Below are 23,351 nucleotides of genomic sequence, written 5' to 3' on the forward strand. Positions count from 1 at the left end.
AGGTTGGGTTGGGTTAAAATGCGTCGAGGATGAAGAGCTGTCGATCAGCAGACCCAGGGATCAATAACCAAACTCATCAGGACCAGTTAAAACTACACACAACACTATGTGATTCATTACATTATTACCTGTTACACAGAAACTAACAACATGAATGAGAAGATGATGAAGAGTAAGTAACACTGAGGATGGTGATCAGGCTGCACAGTTACTGAGTTATCAAAGTGCCTTTGAATCTGTTCTTTTAAAGCAGCACGTTCACATTTACAGACATAAAACAGTGATGAAGGTCAGATTTCTCCACTTTTCATCTTCATCTGGTTTTGGTTGTGGTTTGTTTTCTTTAAAGAGAACAGTTTTTATTCTCAGGGGATTTTGGTTAATTAAAGGTTAAATCAGAATCTGATTTTTTAACATGTTAAGTAACTTTAAACACTCATCAGTCAGCGTTTTTTCAGTAAGTGAAAAACAAATGATTTCTGATAAAACGTTTCATTTGATTTCACTATGATGACAAAGAAGATCAAATACAGTGTTTCCTTTTTTAATTTTTTACTCATTTATTGCTTCCTGGAGGAATCCTGGTGTTGGAGGTCGCTCGGGAACGATGATGCAAAAACAAGAAAAAGCATAAAAAAAGGATGGAGGTCAGACTGGCTTTATATGGAGGCCACACACAGGCCTGTGGACAGCAGTTTAACTCCACGTTTAAGTTCCAACAGTATGTCCCAGATTTTACACGTGATTTAAAAATGCTGCTGTAGTGACTGAAAGAAACCTTTCAGAATTAAACGTGTACATTTACAGGAAACGAAGCGGTAGCTCATCGGACAGACTGTCCTGGAAATCTCTGTGAATTCAAGGAAAATGTTGAGAAATATCTATACTTGATAGTAAATAGGAATAGTTATTTAATAGCTTATAACTTCATCTATTGGCAGAAAAAAACTGCAAAATGCATTAAAATATCTTAAAATTTTGATGTCCTCCTTCAGATTTTCCAGAGCCGTCCCGTGGACCGGGCTGGAGTCTTTGCAGGACCCCTTCTGGCACCTGGACCCTATGTTGGACTCCCCTGTCTTGCAGGTTAACGATGAACATGCCTTAATAAAAAAATGTGCCTGTGAAGCACTGCACACCTGAAACACCGCACACAGGAAGTGTGTGTGTGTGAGCTTTAAAGGTACTGTAGTTTCCAACAGCATCAATCATTCCATACAATTAGCCCAATTCCCACTCAATTTTCTGCTTTTCTGAGGAAAGCTGCGTTGCTGACTGCACAGACAGCTGTCTGACCAGCACACACATGCACACACATGCACACACATGCACACACACAGTAGAAACTGCTGTCTCCTCTCATGCTTTCAGCAGATCGCACACGAAGCAGCAAACATGACGGCGCTCAGAGGACGGCAGGTGTCCTGTCAGAGTCTGTCTCTCCGACCGGGCACACCTCTGCCCCCCCTCCTCCTCCACTGCCATCAGCCTCAAGTGTCATTTGTTTACCATAGCAACCGGATTAAATTAGGGGATGTGATTACGGCTTATTAACAACCCAACGCTGTCAGTATATTCTTATAATTTGGTATGTAAACACTTTGCCCTCGCAGCGTTCTCGTCCACAAATTGCTTTGTACAGTGTGTTGGAGGGTGGTGAGTAGGGGGGGGGCTGGGGCGTTTAGTCATTTTAAGAATATAATTATGAATCAGACAATAGCCTCTCGCGCCACCCCCCACCATCCTGCTGCCCCTTTATTTACCACCCCTCACACTCAGCTATGACCACCCCCCAAAAAAAAGAGAAATCCCAGGTAGCAGCAGAGAGCAGCTCGTAATGAACAATAAAACCGCTAACCTCCTCTCATCCTTCCCTCCTTGATTCTAACTAATAAACCCACTAGAATTAACATTCACACTTCATGTAATGAGGTGGGGGTGAGGTGGGGGGGGGCTCTCCATATTGACTGCTCTCGCCCCCCAGCCCCGCTTTGCATTTAATACAGTACTCGGAGCCAAAGTGATTGTCAAATTATTTCCTTGTTGTGTGGAGAGATATTTGTAATTAATATTAAAATTAAGCATCGCGTTGATGCCGGCTGGTGTATTATTAGAAGAAGGCCGCTGTGCAGCACAACGCCGCACGCAGCTCATTCCTCCTCTCTCACAATATTTCTCTGCTCACCCTTTGCTCCAACTCTGCCTCATTTACAGTAAACCCTCCTCCTCCTCCTCACCCCTTTCTCTTATCCTCCTAATATCTCCCCCCCCCCCCCCCCCCGCCCCGTCCCCCCTCTGCTTTAAGACATCAATTATACACCCACAGATTATGTTTTCATGGGGTGTCCCACCGGTTTTGGCGGAGTGCTTTGGAAACGCAGGATCATTTTAAATAAGCACCTACTCGGAGAGAAAGAAAAGGGGGTGGGGTGGGTGTGGTGTGCCGTGAGAGGAGGAGAAGAAGAAGAAGAAAGATGAAGGAGTATGAGAGATGGAGAGAGAAAATAGAAAAAGAGAGAGGGGGCCGCTCTAGGCCAGGAGAATATGAGCAGGTGCAGCAGGGAAAATGAGTGCTATAAACAAGCCGAGGTCCTCGTAATTTATCATTAATCTGGGTGCCTGCGCTCGCAGTGCCGGGCTTATTCTGCATGCTGATAGCCATGTCATATTTCTTATCGCAGATTTGTTTATGCTCTTATCCTTGTTTCTCAGGCTTTACACTCAGTGCTATGGCCTCAGCTATTACCACGCCACGTTTGGAGGAGCTGGGGGAGGGGGTGGGGGGCTGCACCATGAGCCGAACCCGGGAGGATCCGCGGACCGCGACGGGAAAAAGCCCAGGATCCCTTTGTAACAACTGCCATCGATAAACAAAGATGGAATTAAGCTTTATTTAAAGGCTTTTTATGGTTAGTGTTTACTGATTGGTTAATAAACTCCACACATCTGCACACACGAGCAGGTCGACTTCACTGCTTTTTCAATCCTTTTAAAACCTTTTCAAATTAAATTTAAGAGCAAATTTGCAAGAAGAAGAAAACAGAAAACAGTTCCAGGCAGCATCTGCATCCTCACATTTCCAAAAACCGACAGCCCGGCTAGCAAGGCCTCCTCCTCCTCCTCCATCATCATCCTCACCACCACGCAGCGCAGATTTCTGTAACCGTGGATCTTCGACAAATATTTAACTGTGGCTGTTCCACCGCACGCCGAGCCCGACAGCTGCACGAAGCAGACGAAAAGAGGAAGTCTGACACAGGAACGGGTCAAAGCCTCTCAGTTTCCAAAATAAAAGCCCCTCGTGACCTGTTTGTGTCACTGTTAGCCTCTTTAAAACCAGAAAAACAGCCTGAGTTACATTTTAATGATTCAGTTTGATTTATATAGCACAACGTCACCACAACAGTCGCCTCAACGTGCTTCATGTTCTCAGGTAAAGACCCAACAATAATACAGAGAAACCGCCAAGCACTTGGTGACAGTGTGAAGGAAAAACTCCTTAACAGGAAGAAACCTCTGGCAGAACCAGGCTCAGGGAGCGGTGAATGTCTGGGGATGAAGGGGTGAATTAGTGAACTGAAAGCATGTCAGACATTTTGAGGACTTGCCCCGCCCCCTCGATGGTTATTCTGATATTAGTAACTGTAATAAACACAGTGCAGTGCAAACGGTGTCCTGGATGCTGCCGACTTTCCCGGGAAACAAAACTGGAAAGTTTCATCTCCACCGCCACCTGGCTTCAGATGACAGGAAGCAAACGTTTGGGCATCAAAGCCACTCACGCAGGTTCAGGGTGGCTCGTCATTTCACTCAGTGATCAGCAATGAACCCTTTATCACAAAACTTGTGTGCCATTAGTTAATCAATAAATAATAAATATAAAGAATGATAGTCTCTTACAGCTCAAACGTCACAAACCCTTTAACGAAGCATCGGTTTAATGTTTATTAAAGGCAGTTATCGAAGTATCAGTGAGGCTCAGCAGTTGTGGACCGAGGTGCAGTTTGTGTTAGCGTGACCTCCATCCATCCCTTTGTCAGTTACAGCAGGAGCTTTTTTACTGACGTATTTATGAAAACGAGCCGGTTTTCTGACCTCCGGTCCAGTTTCCATGCGTAGTCCGCGCAGCCTGCGCAACAGACACGACTGCAAGTCCAAGTGTGCGTCAGCATTGTGCCTAAGCTCGAGTGGAAGTCCCTCCTTTTGTATCCGACGTCCTCAAACTAAGAGACAGATTGCCACGAAATCAGTTCAACTTTAAAGAGGCTCAGATGGGCATCAAATCTGTCCAAATGTTCTGTACGTTGACGAGACACACCAGATTTATCATGAATTTCTCATATTGGAACACTTCATTAAAAATGCTCCAACCATGTTTACTTGAATAATCAACCAGCTAACTGTATCTAAAGCAACAACATGATCTACTTTGGAAAATTGTAGCAGGGGCCTCATCGCTGTTTGAGTGACTGTCTCACTGTTTATTTTTCATCAAAGTTAGGACGATTAGGATGCCCCCCCCCCCTTCATCCGCATTTGAATTGGTAATACTGCTTCTTTGTTTACTCTGTGCAATTTACTAATGAAAAATATGTGCAGAAGTTATTGATTCATGACCGTAATTGTTTAATTATTAATCAGTTTAGTCTTATATTAGCATTTTAAATGTAGCAGAGAAAACTGAGATGCAGGTTCAAGTTTCTTTTCTTTTTTTTGTTATGTGCCATCAGAGATGACAGAAAACATCAAAGGCAGACACGCGTGTGCTAAAAATGTGCAGAAAGACTCGATCCAAACACTTTTCACTTCCACTTGAAGAAATGATGTCATCTCAAAGAGTTTCTGGAGGGTAGGAGAGGATTGAGGATTGATCATTACTGATCACTAATTCCGAGCTTCTGACCCAAACAGGCAGTTATTGTAAATAGGACATAAATAAATCTCATAAAATAACTACAGTCAGGTGCCAAAGCTCTTAATGTCATTTATATTTTTTAAAAATGCACAGATTGAGCTGACAACTGATTGTGTTCACAGGGCCGACGTGGTGTGCACGGGTGAGTCTCTTGAAGGTCCACAGGTGGAGAGTCCAGCGGACTCCTCATCTCCTCTCGGCTGTAAGCCACGACAACCCCCACCTCCTCCAACTGTTTCCACAGAAGCAACACAGCCCTGAACTTTGCATGAGACAGCACAAGCAGTCTGACCAGTGTTTAATGTGCTACAGAGTCTGAGAGAGGCCGGACTGAGCCGGTGTGCAGGCAGAACCAATGCCAGGACACTCCTTCTAAAACCACACGTCCTGCTCTCTGTGAGAGACCGGCGAAAAGATCCCGAACAGCTAAAAGGGAGCTGCTCAGTTTTTCCTTCATCTGTCCAGATGTTCCATGACATCATACATACAGATGCTGCCCATGCTCACCTCCTGCACCGATGATGATTGTACATACATGAAACCTGCATTCTTTCCGGTGTCCAGCAGGGGGCGACTCCCCTGAAGTCTGATTGGATAGAAGTCTACATAAAGATTGACAGGTGGCACCCGTTGCTCGTCAAGGCTTTTTTGAAAAAATAAGAGGCTTCACAAAGCCATGAGTGACTGGCGTGACTTTTCTCGTTGTAGCTCACACTTCTTTCAAATCTGTACAAAGCATCAAATCACAGCAGCCTTCGCCTCACGTAAAGATGTCACTCAGGTCGGTGTTATCAGTAACGACTATCAGTTCCAAACCTGTTCAATAACTATTGTGTATTTGCATAAATACGTGAACTAACGTGAAAACAAATCTTTTTTTGTTGCAGCCAGCATGCACGTTTCATTTTTATTGCTTAAATCTAACCAACCAACAAAGTAACAGTTGAAGTAAACACCAGAAAAAGAAAGTCTAAAAATGTTCTCAGGTTTGGGGCCTACGGTGACTTTACTTTGTGTACATGGACGTGAGCTGACGAAAGCAGGAACACAAACTGATGCACGAGCAGCACGAGCGTCTCTTTGTTTTTACCCTGTGAATCAGCCCGTGTGTGAGCAGACCAGAGTCACTGCTTTTAACCATCGGGCCGGTCCTAAACTTACTTCCATATGACGTCAATGCAACAATGTACTCATTCTTCTTATGAAGTAGAAGCGAGGACAGGACAATGATGTTTTCAGCTTTCAGATGATGTGTGAATGCTTTAAGTAATGCTCCTTGTTCTCACACTGAGGGAAAAAGGTCAGCACAGGACTGTCACAGCCCAAGGTCACTTCAAGTGAAGTGCATAATTAATGATGCAGTTCGGAGGCACCAAACTCATTCTCAGCCACGAAAGCAGGGATCAAGAGCTTTATATCATAAACACAGAGATATTTCCGCATCTGAAAGTCGTATCTGCTGAAAACATACTGGAAGCTACGTGTTCGTGTTTGTATCTGTATCTTCTTCTGTGTTCTTAAGTCTTCGTGATGGTTGGTTGTGGTTTTATTTGCTTTCCAAATGAGCAATAATGCTGGAATAAAACCCCTCAGAACACAGAACACACAGGCTTTTGGAAAATTGACATTGGTGGATTTCTATCTAACCGTGGTCCCATCTGACACAAACCCAGGTGGGGTAGCAGGTGTCTTCATTCTGTGACCAATCCCAGCGATTAACAGATCAATTAGGTTCCAGGTAGAAAAAACCCAGCTGCACCCGCCACCCACCCGCTGCATCAGTGACCTGTCTGTGCAGAGCGCGCTTCAAAACCACCAAAGACATGAGAAAGGACGCCACGCCGAGGAGGGCCGAGGTCAGGACGGGGTCATTTACTGTCAGATGTGTTTAGCAACAATTAAAAACCCAAATATTTCAGTCAGGCACCAATCAGAGTTTGATCTGGATCTGATGTCTCACTGGTGCAGGAACAGAAGAAGTTCAGCCTACTGCACTAGCAGGACAGTGCAAATATTCCACTTATGAACGGTATTATGGCGCCAGCGTCTGTGTGCTTTGCATGTGTGACTTTTTACCCACAGTAACCCACAGAGTGTGGGTGGAGCTCCCTGTTGGGCCAATGAGGTACTGCAGAACATTTAAATTACCACTGAAATTAGATAATACAACACCGGATATAACAATAAAACATTTTTAGAAATCAACATAACAGAGGCACAAGATTTAAACTATGCAAACAATTTTTGAGCCAGAGTGGTACTAATAACAGCATTATTAAAAGTAGCAGACCATCTTCTCGCCGGACCAACCATCATGGTCCAACACTTTAGGTCATTTGTATTTTTATGGATGATGAATGGATTGTTGGATGGATGATGGATGGATGATAGATGGATGGATTGTTGAATAATGGATGGATGGATTGTTGGATGATGGATGGATTCTTGGATGGATGATGGATGGATGATAGATGGATGGATGGATGATGGATAATGGATGTATGGATTGTTGGATGACGGATGGATGATGGATGGATGATAGATGGATGATGGATGGATGGATTGTTGGATGATGGATGGATGGATGATGGATAATGGATGTATGGATTGTTGGATGATGGATGGATTGTTGAATAATGGATAGATGGATGTTGGATAATGGATGGATGGATTGTAGGATGACGGATGGATGATGGATGGATGATGGATGGATTGTTGAATAATGGATGGATGGATGATGGATAATGGATGTATGGATTGTTGGATGATGGATGGATGATGGATGGATGATGGATGGATGGATTGTTGAATAATGGATGGATGGATTATAGGATGATGGATGGATGATGGATGGATGGATTGTTGAATAATGGATGGATGGATGATGGATAATGGATGGATGGATTGTTGGATGACAGATGGATGAATGTTGGATAATGGATGGATGGATTGTTGGATGACAGATAGATGATGGATGGATGATGGATGGATGGATTGTTGAATAATGGATGGATGGATGATGGATGGATGGATTATAGGATGATGGATGGATGATGGATGGATAATGGATGTATGGATTGTTGGATGATGGATGGATGATGGATGGATGGATTGTTGAATAATGGATGGATGGATGATGGATAATGGATGGATGGATTGTTGGATGACAGATGGATGAATGTTGGATGACAGATAGATGATGGATGGATGATGGATGGATGGATGGATTGTTGAATAATGGATGGATGGATGATGGATAATGGATGGATGGATTGTTGGATGACGGATGGATGATGCATGGATTGTTGAATAATGGATGGATGATGGATAATGGATGGATGGATTGTTGGATGACGGATGGATGATGGATGGATTGTTGAATAATGGATGGATGATGGATAATGGATGGATGGATTGTTGGATTATTGATGGATGGATAGTTGAATAATGGAGGGATGATGGATGGATGATAGATGGATGGATAGTTGGATAATGGATGGATGGATGATGGATAATGGATGGATGCTAGATGGATGGATTGTTGGATGACAGATGGATGATGGATGGATGGATTGTTGGATTATTGATGGATGGATGGATGGATGGATTGTTGGATGGATGATGGATGGATAATGGATGGATGGATAGTTGGATAATGGATGGATGGATGATGGATAATGGAGTGATGATGGATGGATGGATTGTTGGATGGATGATGGATGGATGATAGATGGATGGATAGTTGGATAATGGATGGATGGATGATGGATAATGGAGTGATGATGGATGGATGGATTGTTGGATGGATGATGGATGGATGATAGATGGATGGATAGTTGGATAATGGATGGATGGATGATGGATAATGGAGGGATGATGGATGGATGATGGATGGATGGATTGTTGGATGGATAATGGATGGATGATAGATGGGTGGATTGTTGGACAACAGATGGATGATGGATGGATGGATTGTTGGATGATGGATGGATGGCAGATGGATAATGGATGTATGGATCGTTGTATAATGGATGGATGATGGATGGATTGTTTTTTTTATGGATGGATGGATTGTTGGATGATGGATGGATGATGGATGGATGGATTGTTGGATTATTGATGGATGGATGGATTGTTGGATGGATGATGGATGGATGATAGATGGATGGATAGTTGTATAATGGATGGATGGATGATGGATAATGGAGGGATGATGGATGGATGGATTGTTGTATAATGGATGATGGATGGATGGATTGTTGGATGACAGATGGATAATGGATGGATAGATTGTTGGATAATAGATGGATGATGGATGGATTGTTTTTTTTATTGATGGATGGATGGATTGTTGGATGACAGATGGATGATGGATGGATGGATTGTTAGATGATGGATGGATGACGGATGGATGATGGATGGATGGATTGTTAGATGATAGATGGATGACGGATGGATGATGGATGGATAATGGATGTATGGATTGTTGTATAATGGATGGATGATGGATGGATAGATTGTTGGATAATGGATGGATGGATGGATGATGTACTGACGTCCACCATGTGCTTCATAAATAGCAAATCTAAGCTGGGGACACATTGGTCCCCAGTATCAGTTTTAAGACACCAAAGGAGGGATTGGTGGTGCGTGTGCACATGACACCAGAGCTACAAACTGCCATACGAGCACAGAAATCGGGTGTGCTGACAACAAACAGGTAACAACGATCGTGCCAAAGAGTTTACTTCCTGTTTTACTTCACCGATGAAGGGGAACAACATCCACTGATTCGCGTCAGCATCGTCTGGAATCATCTGTAGTTTCTGACATTATTTTAGGTCTTTAGGGACACAGCAGGTAACAGATTCAAGAGACCCCGTCAGCAGGTCACCCTTTGCCAATGCAGATAAATATGTAAGCTGTCGTGAGGCAGTCGTTAGTTAAACAGATCTCTTACAAGATCAAATAATTAGACAGAGATTAAAAGAAGAGTCAAAGCGACAGAGCACTTTAAGAAATGTGAAATTTCTTTGAAGTCTGGAAAACAAACGTCTCCGATTTTGCCTGTTCCGTGGATATGACTGCATATAGAGATTAAACATTAGTTAAGAGCTGATCTCAGACTGTGGCAGAATCCTGAGAATATGGATGGATCAGAGATGCTCTTCCGCTCATTCCAACCGTGTTTAATACACTCTGTGTGTTATTACTTACACTGTGAACAGCACAGCGTATTGCAGCTATATTTACTCTGTTTTGAATATTCAACATGCACACATACTTAATTCTAAAGGATTATCTAGGACTGTGTTTGGTAGGCTACTTAATGACCTAGTTAGAGATTGGGTTAAGCTAAGAGCATCAAAATAGACATTAGCGAGACAAGCACATTACTTCAACGTACATATCTCACAGCTGCGGCTTTTTATCTCCGTCTGCATCTGTCTTTAATATATCTGTTTATGTCGGAGGGCGGCAGCTCTCATCATCTCTCTCTCTCTCTGGTGTCACATTCTTATTTTTCCCTCAGTACGAATTCCTCTTTGAACTCTGCATCCAATCAATAACGGCCCCCAAACTGGTACCTACTTAAATGTTACGGCGTGATGAAACGAGGAGCTTTTTTCTGTCCCACTTTCCACACTCTGCCTCTGCTCGCCACCACATCCGCACTCTCAGACGTTCAAACCACGGCAGCCGCTGATGTGTGCTTACCTGAGCTTCGACGGGTGCACTGCTGTGAATGACAGGATTGATTCTCCAGCTCTGGGTTCATTTACATATTTTTACTTTTCTCACAGCATCGCACACTTTATTTTTTTCTCCATGCTGAATGCAAGTGTGTGTGTGTGAGTGTGTTATTACAGGGGAGAGAGGGAGAAGCTTGTCTTTTTCAAGGAACACCCCCAGAACTAATGTTCCACACCTGTGCACAGCGCGGCACTCTTTATCGAGCATCACAGGTGCACTGCATTAATTGTGGGAGAAACCATTTCATTGGGGAGGGGAGGGGGGCAGCAGCAGTGGTAGTGGTGGTGGTGGAGCGGGGGTCCTCGTGCACCTCCTCCTCCTCTTCTCTGGCACACATTCAATCACTCAATATTCACATCTAAATTGCTTTTAGCACTGAGGGCTCGAAGGTTTGGAAGCATCTGCAGGGATGACATCAGGAGAAGAAGAAGAGCGCCGCCCTGTTTTAAAGCCAGGACTTTTTTAACGTCAGAGGCAGGAAGGTCCGGCTACACGGACTCCGCGTTTGTCACATTTCACTGGGGCGAGGACACCGCGGTGGGTTCCCCTAAACCTCCATGGACCTAAAACATGAACACTTGCCCTCAGAGACAGAACTGAGCAGTTCCTTTCACACTGAAGTACTTTAAAGTGCTGCTGGAATAAAGCATCATGGTCTCTGTTGTTGTGTGTTTAATGTTCCCGAGTCACCCGTCTGGTCTCTGAGGATTAGGCCACCCAAAGCCCGGGGTGTCATTTCACTGTAGTTGATTTGAAAGTACAAGATAATTATATGTACCTACAAATATTTAAAGATAGGCACTCTGGAGTAATCGGTAACAAGTCAGGATTTCACAAAGAAATAATTACACTGTAAGTTCATGTGTTGTATAACGTCAGATATTCATGTATTTCAGGTATTTTACACTCATTTCTCAAAAATATGTTTGAAAGAATTGAAGTTAGACACGGCTCCATCATTATAAGGTGATACTCAGTATTAAATTTCAAATAAAAGGCAGAGTTGATCCGCTCCATTAACACTGCCCACACCCCAGAAAGTAACTTGATCGACAAGTGGACCAGATTTACGTTTTCATAGGCTGAATTTGTTTTTTGTCCCTCCTTCAGTTTACTTCCTGTTTTATTTTGAAGGGTAGAGCCTTTACTTCCCTCCTTTGTTCTTTTCCTGCCTCTTTATTGTTATTCTCTTGTTTTTGATTCACTCCATCATGTGATTCACGTCTGCACGATGACTGTGCATACATTAGTTAAACGTGTTCATCAGAACACGGTCCCTGCTGTGAACTATTCCACTTTTGTGCATTTTTGATCATAATTCACTCATCCACAGTATTTTGCACATATAAACTGTACTTTGTGTTGCCTTTGAGTTGACTTCCTGGTTTATTTCGAAGGTTTCTGTATGTGCTCTCTGTGTATTGTACTTCCCTGATTTGTTCCTTTTCTCAGTTTTGGATCCCCCCCCCCGCCCGCCCGATCACTACCTGTTCATCTCTGTGTGAATTTGAATTTCTGTGCCAACCTGACATGGTCCAGTTAAAGTTGAACAATTAGCATTATGAGGATTTGCTTTTTGTCCCTTTAATGTGTAAACGGACTGAGGTCCCCACAAAAGCAGTACTACCTGGGCCGTGTGTGTGTTTCTGTGTGTGTGCTGGGCGGGGGGGGGGGGGGGGGGGGGGCATAAACACCTGCAGGACCCGGAGGTCAAACGTATGAGACTGCCCCCTCCGGTGACGCAATTATCATTCGTAAATACCGTCCCCACACTCGCTCTCCTCTTTTTCCATTTTCTTCTTTTTTCTTCCAGCTTGGAAAAAAGAGAAAAACGCTCCTTTGTATCACCTTCACCTGTGTTAATGGTCACCTGCTTTCCTCCTTTCTCCCATCTTTTCCCAGACTACGACTGTCTGTCAATCAGTCCATTTAACATCTGCTCCGAGTAAGGCGATGCAGACAATAACACATCATGGTCACTGAGCTGAATATCCCCAAAGATTTCAGAGGAGGCCTCTTTTTTCCTTCTTTTTTTTCCCCCTCGACTGTGTTTTTCTCTTCTCTCTCTCCTCTTATCCCCTTTCTTTTTTGGAGGTCCAGTAATGAGTTACAAAAGGTCATTGGAGCATTGCAGCTGCTCATCCACTCGTGCCATAATCCACGGCACTCATGCCTGATTACCCCTCCAATGGTCAAAGGTAGGGGAGGGAGTAAAAACAATGGGTGCAAAGCATAAGGCTTCTCCAAGAAATATGGGGCCAGGGGTGTTATTTTGGACGGTGCCAGTCAGAGAGAAATAACCCGAGCAGATCCATTTATTCTTTTAAATCAAAATGCCTCAGCAGCAGCAGCGGCAGCACGCAGTGAGGGGGAAAAACATGACACATTTTCTCCCTTCCCCTCCATCAACAGCCATTCTGATCTCCACAATTGACCTTCCATGGCATCATTTACAATGAGTCATATCACAGCCACAAAGTGTTAAAGCCGCAGCGCACCGCTCGTGCGTGCGCGTCGACAAACGCTCCGACGCATCCATAATCGCTCCCCTTCCCACACAGAGTCTCGGACGCACGCACACACCTCGACATTACCGCGCACGCACTTGTAGGCATAATGGCTTTAACTAGACCAAATTGTCCGCCCTTCATTTGTATGTCTACGGCGACCCACATTCTCATGACTCGCCCTTTGACAAAGAGGGGTCATTCCCCCAGCACAGAAAATGAAGCCCAGTAGATATTGTTTGATTGGATTTTGCCTTTTCAAGGTTTCAGGATCATTACAGGAATTCATTTGAAGTGTTGCCGAAAATGAAACTGCGACCCTCTTCCCGCGTTTAATTATTCTAATACCACTTTCTTTTTGCTCTCATTCGCTTTTTTTTGTCTGTCTGCAAAGTGTGCCATTTGGAGAAATTAAAACCATCAGGCCAGACCTTAGAATGAGACCAGGGTGGACTAATTTTCAGGCAGGAACTTATTTTGTTTCTTCTCATCTCGCTCTCCTCTGCTTGTACACGGCCGCCTCCCATTTTTCATTTCGTTTTCCTTTTTTCATCCTTCTCTTTCTCCTCGGAATCATCGCTCTCGCACATCCTCTCTCTGTCTTCCTCTGACTTACTCTGCCTGCTCTTCTTCCTCCTCTCTCACTTTTACAGCGTCTCCATCGTCTCGGCCCCCTCCCTCCCTCCCTCCCGTCTTACCCCCACCCGTCCACATTTTTAAACACAAGCCAGTGCGTTGGTTCCAAACCAAATGTGTTCATTCCAACATTTCAATAAATTGAGTAGGGGAGGCATTAACGTTAATCACAGCGACCACATTGTGCTTTAGACACGTTGGTGGGATTATGGATTACTATTAGCTGGATGGAAACCGATTCTTTCATTTGAATTCCGACTTCCTCGTCTTGCTAAAATTAAAAAGAGAACTAATACTTCTTGGACAATAATACTTCTTCTTGGACAGGACTTTGCTCTCCCTCCTCCCTCTCTTCCTGATCTGCAGGAACACCCAAAGAGCGGCTAATGACAGACAGCAGACAGCTCGCAGCCCATTCACGCTGCAGCTACATGAAGCTTTTTGTTTCTTTTAGCCAGCTGATACCTCTGTAGCCGATCGTGATAATTCCCGCGCCGATCGCTCGTCTGTCTCATTTCGCACTCGGTGCCTCGCCCGTGTTAGAAGTGCTCTCGAGATAAGTCTCATCCGAAGAGACGTTTAACCTTTAATTCCCCGACTTTTAAACAACCCACACGTGTGAGAGTCACGCCCAGCAGACATTTATCACTTTTGTTGTCTTCATGTTTCTCGCCGTGAGTTTGGATTTTGGAAACTTCCTGTTTTATTTTGAAGGAGGGTTTTGTTTCCAGTTGCGCGTATATATAATGTTTGACATCTTCCTGGTTTCCCGAGCCATTTGCCCCAGTTCTTTTCCTCCTTGTGTTATTCCTGCTCTCCGGGTACTTTCAGTCAAATGTTCTCGTATCTTTAATTAAATCTAACAATTGAGCCAATCTCTTCCTCTCTGACCTCTGACCCCTGGTGGATGTGGAGCTCTTGGAGACGTTGGAGAGCTTCACAACCAGAGCCTGAACTGTCCACGATGGCCCAGCTGCCAGCTAGAGAACGATGGACGACGAGGGAAACGCTTCATGTCTAGACGAGGCTTTTTAGTTGGACTGAGACATCATAAATGTATTCCATGGTAACAGTGGACACGTCGTTAAAGAGTACGGTTTGGTTTAGTGTTAGTCACTAATGTAGAAATTACTGGACGTCGTGTGTTTACTACACAGAGGACTGCAGCACAGCAGGAGCTCAGTGGCATATATGTGGTCATAGCACAGAGACGTGGGACAGATGGCCGGGTTACGGCATCCATATCGTCCTTTTTATGGAATCTTCTGCAGAACACATTCATAACCTCTGTTTACACATAAAACTTCCATTAAAATATGAGGAATTTGGCTGAAAACCGATCAGCTGTGTCAGGAGGAATCCTTGGACGGTCAAAAATCCACAAAGAGAGGAACTTAATTAGTTAAATTTGCTCTTCCTGGACCAAACAATTAATATTTGGGAGACCTTAACATTTTAAATTAGTCTTTTTAGATCTGCCTTGCCAGCCGTGTTGAAAGAAAAAAAAATCAAGCGAAAATACCCTTCCAACCCCGTTTTTCATCTCAGATAAGCCTGTTGGGAGTATTTTGAGAGAGCCAAGTTGCTCTGTAATTCACACAGTCGCATATTTAACAGGAATGATCATTTGAAACCAGCGACTCTTTGAAAATGTCTCAATCCAACGGTCGGTCTCAATTAAGGTCTGAGCGTGTGCTCAGAGACGAAGCTTAACACGGTCTCACACATTCACAGTGTTTTCCTAACACGTGTACACGCACCACCAGCATTTGGTCACTAAATATGTTTCCACAGAAAAATGTGACACTCCTACATCACACACACGGGAGTCACGGGAGGATTTCACTCTACAGCCGGTTTACTTAGCTTAGTGCTGATGTCTGTGAGCAGGCCGGAAGTACGGTGGCCCCACAGGACAAAGAGCATGTGACGGGGAAGAACGCACAGATACGAAGGAAACGGCGCTTTGATCACAGGAAGAGAAACTCCACTGACACATTTGTTCTGTTTCAGTTTTAGCTTTTTAATCTTGTCCAACTTTTTTAATAACTGACCCAGTTCAGGGTTGAGGCGGAGCAAACCCCAGCGGTCAGAAGGCGAGAGGCGGGTCATCTGAGCAGGAAACCAGTGACACCTGCAGACGGTTTAAACTCAGCAGTTAATCTAACGAGCAGCAAGGACACGCAAACTATTTATTCCTTATTCGCTTTTATTTTATTTAGTTTGTTAAATTTAATTCTGTTTTCTTTCTCCTTTTCATCCTCTTTATCTTTTCTGTTTTATTATGAACAGATTATGATCCATCAGTGAAGAGCTGCGCAGCCTTAACACATAAAACTTACCAATCAAATGGACGTCACAGGTAAGACTCCCCCAAACAGCTTGAGTCGAAAAACCCATCCATGTTCTTCACGTTCGTTAAAGTCTCATTTGTGAAATCATTTCTTGGACAAAAATATTTTATTGCAAAAGTGCTTAAATTTAATTAACACGTGTTGTGGAAATAACAAAATGATGCTGAGCCGAATGAGAGCTGGTGTCATTTCATAAAGGAAGCTCTGATTCATTTCAAACTTGGTGTGTCAGTGGGCGAGGAGTTCCTCTGCATGGCTGAAAAAGCAGAATATGAATATCTTGATGTGTTGAGAAATTGCAGCCCTACAAACGCAGATGTACAACAGGCGGGAATTTCAAATATAAGACTATATGCAAGAAATGGTTTAATACAATTACAGACAGTTTTTGCTGGGATTGTCAGAGAAATACCACCCAGGGTTTGTTGGACAGCTGTGAGTCTGATGAATCCGGTGATGTGTATCATGTGATGGTATCAGGCAGCGTCAGCATCACACATCGAAAAAGCGCGAGACGTGGTCCAAGTAAAATCCACAGGGCGAAAGGGGCGCTTCTATCCAGTCAAACACCCCCATTTAACTTTCACACTGATGTCTGAGCTGTCAGCGTCTTTGTTATAATATTAACATATAATCTGTAACAACCTTACATATAGTCACTGTCCAGGCTGATTGGTGGAGGATAACCTGATTAACTTTGAAACACGTTCAAGGTGTGATCTGACCCGAGAGCCTCGGCCGTCACGGACGAAAAACCTAAAGATGTTTTTTCTACAAAACTCAGGTTGATCCTTTAAATGAAGCCCCGCCCCCACCGGGACATTTTAACACCTTTGGCCTTTACCTCTGATAAATACATCTAAACTTGAGCAGAAGACATATTTTAGTGCTTTGCACAGATAAAGTGTGTGTGTGTGTGTGTGCGCTGCTGTCACCAGTGGATGGTATATGTCAGCCTTGACTACATGCTGGCTCCACTTCATCACCAGCTGCAGCCCAGCTCAGCTCCAGAAAAACTGGCAAACTGTTTGTCTGCCTGCCTGACGCACAATAAAACTGTGTCTCCATTAGCCCGGCCTCTGCAGCCCGCACACACACACTCGGGGATAAATGCGTACACACACAGCGTCCTTGCAGGAGGATGTGCGTGTGTGTTTTGTACCTTTTCTAGAGACGACCGCAGCCCGTGCCAGATACCATCATAATGTTGGACAGGTGTACAACATGGTAATCAGGGATTTACGAGAGTGAGTGAGTGTGTGCGTGAAAAGAGAGGGTGGAAAAAAAGAGAGACCGACGGCCAAACATTCGTTTTCCCAGAACGCGGCGACAGCTCCGTCCCACCTCATCCCCACGTCCATGTGTGTGCGTCTGAGTGTCTGGACAAGGTCAGCCTCCTCTGTCCACGTTGCCCCCCGTAACAGTCAATCACACGCCTGCTCTCGTGGTGATCTCAGCCCTCATCTGGCAGGCCGCGCGGCGAGCGCTGCGGCCGGGTTAGTTAGAGACGAACCTGCCGGCGAACGATCGTTAGATACCGAATCGATCGATTGGCGAACACGGCCGTCAAACACAGATGATCCACGCCTTATATTTTCATATTTATTCCTCCATTCTGTGCGTACTGCACTGCCCTCGTAGATGCACACGCATTAGCACATAGCGCTGTCAACCTAAATGATACTTTTCAACATCTTTCCATTTGCACCTCCTCCTCCTCCTCCTCTCGCCTTCCTGTGCCTTAAATTATTCAGATCTCTCTACATTTGATTTAGCATGCCTCCTGTCTGCCATTTCCCCTCTTTTTTATACATTTCATTATGTTGTATGACTTTAGACCCACTGGCTGGAAAATGACAATTATTTTGCTCCAGCAGCCAGCTATTAACAGAGCCGAAGAATACACGGAGCGGCGTGCGGAGCGGGCTCTGCAGTGTGAGGCGAGCACACGCGTGTACGCAGAGAGCCGCGCACGTATGCAGGTAAACACTTTCGCAGCGGGCTGCAAACACGACGACGTGCAGACGCCGGTCGTGCGCACGCGCTTCCCGTACAATAGAGCGGCTGAAAGCTTGGCTCGTGGCCGAGTCCGTGTGAGGAATGAGTCCACGCAAAGAGGGGAACAAAGAGGGAGATCTGTCACTGCAGACTAATGCCTTTTAGATGTACCTTTAGCTCGGCTCGCCTACTGAATTCGACCCATATCTAATGGCAGCTTGTTTGGCCTTTTCATCAATTCTGCATAAATATATATGAGCCATGGGGAAACATACAAGGGACCTAATAGAAACGAATGAACTACTCAACCATATATTTGCCGTGAGAGATATGCAGCTTGTGATTGGAAAGGGCATCCACTATCTGCAATATTGATAATACTTTTCAAATTTCATCTGCTTTTGTTTGCGTTCTGCGGCCGCCTGTTTAAACATGGTGAGAATTATAATGAGGCCAAACATTATCTCCACCAGTTGTTCTAGGCTGAACATATAACTTTATCACTGAAATGATTCCCGCACTTTGGCTGCATTGTAGCGTTTCCATTAGAGCTTGGCTATCTGACAGAACTCCAACCAATCGGCGGCAACAGCGGCCCACGTCTGGTGGCCAAGCGGTGCCTGAGTCTGTGACACTGAGAGGAATGTGCCAGGATGTATAATTGTCACCGTCTCTGATCAAATATGCTGGAGGACAGTGTGAACCCTCTCTATTTTACCTCGGGTGCTGTTTATTCGACGGCAAACGTGTCGTCTTTGGACCGTCGCTCTGCAGTTCGGCAGGCTTTTTTAGCTTCAACCCTTTTCCTGCTCGGGCCGTTTATGTCCGCGATGGTGACCCGCAGCACTTAGACGTCATCGGTCATGAACAGCTCGTGTCCACGTCATTCCCCTTCCTTTCAGTAAAGAAGCTCGGAAGTTTCCCCGTGGCTCCTCTTGCTCCAGGAAATGTATAAAACTGCATATAAGGTGCAGGTATTCAATAACTCACAAAACTCAGCATCAGACGCTCACAGGGTTAATTCATCACATGGTTATTCTTCCCAGCGCCCAGTCTGGGACCAGTTCCACACATTTCCATCAAAATTCCAAGTCCAAATTCCAAGTTATCACAAAGCAGGACAGATCCGGCCTGATACTCGCTATTATTTTTGATTGCTTTTATTTTATTTAACCAAGAAAAAAGACGTGTGTTCTGGCCGGGAAAGAAAGTTGCACAACTTAGTAGCCTTGTTTTTTTTAGTTAATGTAATTCTGAAGACAGAGCAAAAACAGCCTCACATGTTCGAATATATCAGCGAGTCTGTGACACAAGAACCACCCAACCTGAGGCGTACAGCATGCTCAGAGACACAGTCCACTTGTAATTCAGCTCAAAATGAAATCACAGCAGATCTCCATTCACCCACAAATACTTACAGGAATAAGAGGTCACACATTAGGTTTTTACAGGAAACGAAATAATTCCACTCTAGGTAAACATTAGTTACGCATGATTTCTTGGTAATTTTGCAGAAGAACAAACATTATTTCACCATCTTACATCGTAAACAAGCTGGGAGCTTCAGGTTGATCTCGACTTTTTATATCTTTACTTAATGTTCATTATGTTGGTGATGACTGATGGATGTTCTATTATTCAACGATCCTTTGATTTCCAATATAAATATAATAAAGACAGTTACCTGTTATCACCTTGCAAGAAAAAATAAATACCATCAATGCTTTTTTTCATTTTAGGGTTAGGTAACCCTGGCCCGTGCCCCCAAGCAGTGCGGCGTATTTATGATGTAAGACGGGAAATACTCTTTGTTTTTCCAAGAAATGATCCCCCAATAATAACCAGTGTCTTCTTTCCTGTAAAATATGATCTGCAATACTTAAAACTACTCGTGCACGACTGTAAATTATTTACAGCACAAATATTTCTTTTATATCTCTTATTCTGCTCTATCGATGTTTAAGTAAATAATTAAAATCATTTCAATTACACGCTCAGTGTTGGGCTGTTTTATAAAGTGTTGCCAACACGAGTAGCCTGCATGTGGTTTTAGGCTGGTTCTTGTTAGGAATAATATTCCCATTTTACTGACTCTGACGGGAACAGGAAGCACAGGATCTGAACTCATTCCTGGATTCTAGCACGGGCTGACGCCTTTCTCTGACACCGGGCCTTCCAAGCCCGTACATCAGCTCAGCTGTCACAGTAAAACATATAAGAACAGGTATGATTAGAGCTTCTCGGACAAAGGTAAATGTAACGGGCTGCTGCTTTAACACCGGCCCGAGTCGAAGAGAAGCAGGGGACATTGTAGTGAACCTTTCTTCTCTTCTTTCGTTTGCGGAGCTTATATATGGTTTCATTTTGCTATTTTTTCTTCGACATGATCCTCCTGTATTGAAGAATCCTTTGAAAAGCTTCTCAGCAGCAGGAGTATGCAGAGGTGAACCGTATTATATATCCTCTTAAGAAAGCACAGGAATCAGTCTTGCATGATCGCCCCTCGCAGCGCCTCGCAGAGCGGCAGAGAGAGCAGGTTATCCATGTAGAAATTGCACAGCAGATATCATAAACTGAGCGCCGTCATGCACAAAGACACTGGAAAAAGTACCAAGATGATCTTTCATCCCGGAGTCGCTGAAATCCCCGACACACACCCTTGGAAGAGCAGCTCGGCGCCCACACGGGGGGACTCGGGGTTATTTGAACTAAAGCTTTGTACGGGGTTACAGGCGGCATTCGAGCTCTAAGACCGGGGTTGGTCCGATGCCTACCGCGGACTTATGGTGATCTCGGTGACTTGGCCGAACGCTGCAGCCCAGATCGAGCCGCGTCACCGGGGACAGACATATCAGAGGAGCTCAGCGAAGCTGGCAGATCATGATAGTCATCTTAGGGAGACGGGTCCCAGTGATTAAATCCAGGCTGTTGGATCCCACCCTCTGGCACTTGACCACACGCATGCGTGTGCACACGCACGTCGACACAAAGATGCACGCGTGTCCAGAGTCCCAAACCCAGGATCATTAATATTTGCACATTATAACCCTCCTCTTTTCTCACACTGCTGCCACCAGATATACCAGCTGGGCCCGCCTATCCATTACCATAATGCCATCAGTGTGTGTGCTGCCACGGCTATATCTGGCTACATGTACTTTCTTGTTGTGTGTGTGTGCGTGTGTTCACACTTGCTGGTTTATTCTATGTTGGTGTACATGATATTTATGCATGTGCCTGCCTCCTACAGTGGGCACGCATATTCAAAATGGATTTAAAGGCTAAATTGTATAATGATTTCTGGGAAAACAATAAATTGAGGTTCCAAATAAAGGCCATTATGGAAATGAGATTATGGAGCAATTGAATTAGGCTGTAATCACCGTTTCTATATGTCATTACAATGCAACTTTATACAGCATTACTCTGTGCCTCAGGCTATAAATGACAAACAGTGTTTCTTTGAGAAGTATTTCAGTAAATCCACAAGGGGAGGGTTTAATTCAGATTCACTCAATGCATCTCCACCTCCGCCACTTTATTTCAGAGTTCACATTATTCCCATCGGGTCGGACACGTTTTTACAAATTTAACAGTTCGGGCCCGCGCTGCACAGCAGAGTGTGCTCCGAGACTAAATAAGCCTTCTCCATCTATTCGCACAATGCACTCACTTACTAACCTGAGATTTTAATCCACGGATGTTCACGCAGACCAACTTAACTGAAGCCCACGTCAGAGGAAGCGCTTTAAAGAACCCAGGTTTTCATTTATAGTTTCGATCATTCGAACTCCCAAGCAGTTTCAGGGAAACTGCAAAACATTATCTCCCGTCAGTTGAGGAAAGAGTCGAGGAGGTCTCATACGGACTCAATCAATATATTTTAGCATGTCATTGTCAGTTGTGTAATTTAGTTTCATATGATGTTTCTACACAACACGGGCACGTATTTATAGAAAGAGGAAGCTCGGAGCAATCAGAAAAGTCTTGATGGATGATTGGATGAAAAACACGGTGCTGATCATTAAGGACCGCTCTGTCTCTTAACAGGCCCAGTTATGAGGCAGCCTATTAATACTGCATTTAGTCATTACTTATTATTAATCTCTGTCTCTCTTCCACAGCATGTCTTTATCCCGTCTTCCCCTCACCCCATCCGGTCGCCGCAGATGGCCCCGCCCCTCCCTGAGCCTGGTTCTCCTGGAGGTTTCTTCCTGTTAAAAGGGAGTTTTTCCTTCCCACTGTCGCTTGCCATTAGGGGGTCGTGGGACCGTTGGGGTTTTCTCCGTATTATTGTAAAGTCTCTACCTTGAGGCGACTGTTGTCGTAAAGTGAACTGAATTAATATCGATGTCGTGTCTGTAGCAGGTGACCAGAGATGTCAGGAAGCAGGTAAAACACAGACTGTGTGACTCCACCCGGCTAATGCTAGCTTATTAACTGCTGCCTCCATCAGAGAGCGCTAACAATTAATTTATTTTATATTCCTGTAATTTATTGATTAGCCTGCTGTTATGGATTAAATAAAGGACTATCTGCATGCGTGGAAGACGGCAGCCGCCATGATGTCACCCACTGGTTTATGGCGTTCTGTTAAGAGGCGTTGAGCTGAGCGTTTTCAAAAACGACGACTGAGAATGTCTTTCACGCCGACTTCTACGGAAACAGATGCATTTTTGCAGCAGTTTTCACCTCCTGGTGGCTACTGAAGGGAATGCAGGCATGAGGCTCCACGCCGGCTTCGCCCGTGGACGCTGCGTCCGTCTTTATCCTGCCGGCGCCGCACATATGCTTTAAGCAGACTAACAGCTGAGCCTGCTGCAGTCTGGGGGATGAATTTGATGAAAGTGCTGCTTTTGTGAGGCAATGATGCGTTAACCTGCTGTGACGCATGTCAATGCATCAAGACCCCACCTGTGTGAGGTTACACAGAAAATAACAGACGCCGCTGTTTTGACGTGTCGTTAGCGGTCGCTTTGAGCGAAGGTAGAATCCTGAAACGTGTCCCGTACATATCTCCGATTTTATACGTGTGTGAAGGTGATTTAAATTCCCGGAGCAGGGATTATTAATCTTACCATCATTTTGCAAACAATACACACACACACAGTCTATCATCACCAATGAGTCCTCTCCTCCTGTTTTCTGGGGTCCATGGGGATTTGTCAGTGCTCGTCAACCAACCGT

The 23,351-nt window shown here is 44.5% G+C and overlaps 1 long non-coding RNA gene across 1 annotated transcript; it reads left to right on the forward strand.

Moving 5' to 3' along the window:
• Nucleotides 1–500: 500 nt before the first annotated feature.
• Nucleotides 501–6,505, forward strand: LOC146393052 (uncharacterized). The gene is made up of 3 exons (XR_014800037.1): nucleotides 501–1,086; nucleotides 2,713–2,909; nucleotides 5,038–6,505. It is a non-coding gene; the product is annotated as an uncharacterized LOC146393052 (long non-coding RNA).
• The last annotated feature ends 16,846 nt before the right edge of the window (nucleotides 6,506–23,351 follow it).

Source organism: Perissodus microlepis, chromosome 1, assembly GCF_051167445.1.
Source record: "Perissodus microlepis isolate ML-2025 ecotype Zambia chromosome 1, ASM5116744v1, whole genome shotgun sequence".
Classification (NCBI taxonomy): Eukaryota; Metazoa; Chordata; class Actinopteri; order Cichliformes; family Cichlidae; genus Perissodus; species Perissodus microlepis.